General features: G+C 33.2%; 1 long non-coding RNA gene across 1 annotated transcript; it reads left to right on the top strand.

Moving 5' to 3' along the window:
- Nucleotides 1-940: 940 nt before the first annotated feature.
- Nucleotides 941-1,986, top strand: LOC125188325 (uncharacterized). Its single transcript, XR_007170724.2, has 3 exons — nucleotides 941-1,185; nucleotides 1,601-1,671; nucleotides 1,765-1,986. It is a non-coding gene; the product is annotated as an uncharacterized LOC125188325 (long non-coding RNA).
- Nucleotides 1,987-3,280: the final 1,294 nt, after the last annotated feature.

The raw sequence follows: 3,280 nt of genomic DNA, 5'->3' as shown, positions 1-3,280 counted from the left end.
AGAGTTCAAAGACATTAAATTGAAGCAGAGAAGAAAAACACAGTCAATGGAAGCAGAGAGAGCATCATGAATACCAGTAGGCACCCCCATTTATTCCGTTCAAAAACAAACCCCATGAAGATTACATACAAAGAATAGTTACAATGTCATGAACGGATAATCATTCTTCAATAAAATCAAAACTTTCCCATAAAACCCTAACCCCTAATTTGATCCACACCTTCAAATTTCGGTAGTAATCCGACAAGGAGAAATCATTTTTGAATTGAATAATTAGGGGAAGGAACAACTAGTTAAGATTCTAATGTGAAAACAAAAGATAGCTACATCATAAGTTGGAAGCAGTTCACAAGAAACTTCAATCGATCAAACACGAAACTCATGGTATCCATCAATCGAGTACTTTTAATATACCAAACTCATGATTATCCTTCAATCGATCTTAGAGGAGCGGCTAGGGCACAGCGGCGCTGGCGAAGAGAGGGGGAGAGAAACACGCTGCATATTTTTCTACTCCTTCCGTCCTACATGTCACACTTTCCTTTTCAGTTTATCCTACAAAAGATGTCACATTTTCATTTTTGGAAAAAGTTCTCTCTCACATTAATATAAAAATTATATTTTCACTCTCCATCTAACACACAAAACAAAACCTCCTAAAATCCCGTGTCATCCCATAAGTGTAATATCTTTTGTGAGACGAAGGGAGTATTTAACATGACCCGATTACATTTTGACCCGGAAGTGGATCCGCACTTTTTTTAAATTTTGACCCGTTTTTTAATGGAATTGAATTACAATTCTTTTGTTAACGTATAAATTTAAAATTGTAGAATTGGAAGGGATGGAATTAGAATTCAATTCCAAATCCTTAAACTTTTATTATACCAAAATTCTAACATTCCAATTCCAATTCTAATTCCAATTCCATAGCCATGTTCTCAAACACCTTATAGGAATCACAAACATTGAACCAGAAAATAGTAAAATTAGAAACAACAACTCATCCTTAACTCTCTGTCACGCCACCTTCTCCCCTTCCCAACCTCCCATCACCTCACTTCCTGCCGGTGCAGCCATTTCCCGATCTCGCCGAGCAGCCCACGTTGTCCACCCCAACCCTAAATTATCTTACCTTCTTTCCAATTTCATACACACCCATTACGAAAATCCTTGGAAATGGAGGTTAGATTCATGAGCTTATTAGTTTTGATTCATACTGATGTTAGATTGAGCTAATCTTGTCCTATAAGAGTAGAAAAACAAAAATTGTCAAATGTTCTAACTCAAAATTTAGGTTGAATTTGTGAATTGAATTATGTTATGGGATGAATTCCTTGGATAAAATAAACATGATAACTGGATTTAATTTGGGGATTTTGTTAGTGCCGAAAATTAGGGTACATGGAATTGGGGGTTTTGTAGTTTTGATGAATTTGTGTAATTTAACTTAAAATCATGCAACTGGAGCTATGTTTTGTTATTAAAAGTATGAAAGTGATAGAAAAATCTTATGTTTGGGAAAAATATATGACAATAAGCTCCTGACATGAATTTTAGAGATTTTTTATTATTGTTGTTGGTAAAACTGATTTTACAGGTAATATGCAATTTCAAAATTGTATTGATTAATTGAGATGTGGATATGGAATGGTTTTAAGCTCAAGTTAGGTAAGTTATAAGCTCAAAGACTAATTTTAACCATATAATGAAGATATAATGTTGGAGTTTATATTTTCTCCAATTTTTTTCTCCCTTTTGCAGTGTATATAGTATGGAGGGATCTCACTTGCTGGGAAGTTGCGCGTGTCAAGCCACTTCCCCTTTTGTTGGTAACGTTGAAGTGTTTACAAGTTGCATGCTTAGGTTAAACTTATGGTTGTACATAGGTTGTTTTGGAAATATAAGGTTATGCAACCTTCTTTTTGCTAGTAAGGTGTATCTAAACCTATGTTGAACAAGTTAAGGTTACTTTTATTTGTGCCTTGTCATGCTTCGAGAAAAAAAAATTACATGTAAATAAGCAAGTTTGATAAGTTGGCTGAGCGCATCAAAATGTGACACTACTTACTCGTTTTTTATTGAATTGAGTAAGGGGTGTGTTACAAATTTGGCTTTGAAATTGTTTCTTGGATTTGACTGTGTAACGGCAATTTGATGCATATGATCACAGTTGATCTCATTGAGATGGGAGAAATATGTTTTGAGTTTATGTTGATTATTGATGATAGTGTGTGAGAAATGTGAATAAGTAGACGATGATGCTCTTGATGGGATAATAGGTAAAATCACGACATAGAACAAATTCTTGTACTAATTCTAAGGATTGTACAATTTTTTAGATTCTTATTGAATAAATGAAGAACTGATGGATAACTAGTTTGTAGTATTAGCTAGCAGCAATGAGGTGGAAAGCAGATTTTGGTCTTGTTTGATGTTTGTATAGGGAAAACGAAGATACAGTATTCAGAATAGGCGACAAGCTTGTATTCCAGGAGCTGGACCTTAATTTATCCATGGCAAGGATAAATACTTGGATCAGATATCCAAGTTTTGCTTCTGTTTATTCCTCATTAAAGTTTTATGTGATAAATATGGTTCATGAGATTGCATTTTGCTTTCACACACGAGTTACATTTGATCCGATTCATCGCTCTAGGTGTGGAATTGTGGAATTAATTGGACTGTTAATGGTATGCCTCTCTCTTTGATTCTGATATTATTCAACAAAATGTTGCGTGATATCACAGCAAGAGAGTAAGTGGTGTGGCGTGTTTATTTTGATCAGAATATGTTGTTGTTTTGTGTGTGATTGAGTTGAATTGTGTGCTTAGAGGTGGAAGATAATTCATGTGGGAAGCTTAACCCGTTTATAAGTATGAGAACGAACTTGCAGAGCAGTGGAGAGGTACCACCAGAAAAAGAGAAAATATTAACTATATACCTTTAAAACATTACATAGACTAGTAAAGACTATGCTATTATTTATTTTTATCATTTTTTTTATGAGATTTGAGGTAATATTCCAAAAATCAAGAATTTCAAGAAATTAAATTTTTGAAAACTAAATTTAAAAAAAAAAAAGATTACTCCTGTTCCATTTAAGATGACACATTTTCTTTTTTAGTTTGTTCCAAATAAGATAATGCATTTCTATTTTTGAAAACTTTCTTTCTCCAATTAATATATTGAGCCATTTTTTCTTATTTCAATTAAATTTTTTAATTCTCTTTTTTTTTCTCCATTTAATATCTACACTCATCTTTTCTCTTTTCAATTA

The sequence above is a fragment of the Salvia hispanica genome, chromosome 5 (assembly GCF_029641045.1).
Source record: "Salvia hispanica isolate PSC_SH4W2 chromosome 5, Shi_PSC_v1, whole genome shotgun sequence".
NCBI lineage: Eukaryota > Viridiplantae > Streptophyta > Magnoliopsida > Lamiales > Lamiaceae > Salvia > Salvia hispanica.
Note: the sequence above shows the minus strand (reverse complement) of the source record. Positions and strands in the feature narration are given on the sequence as shown.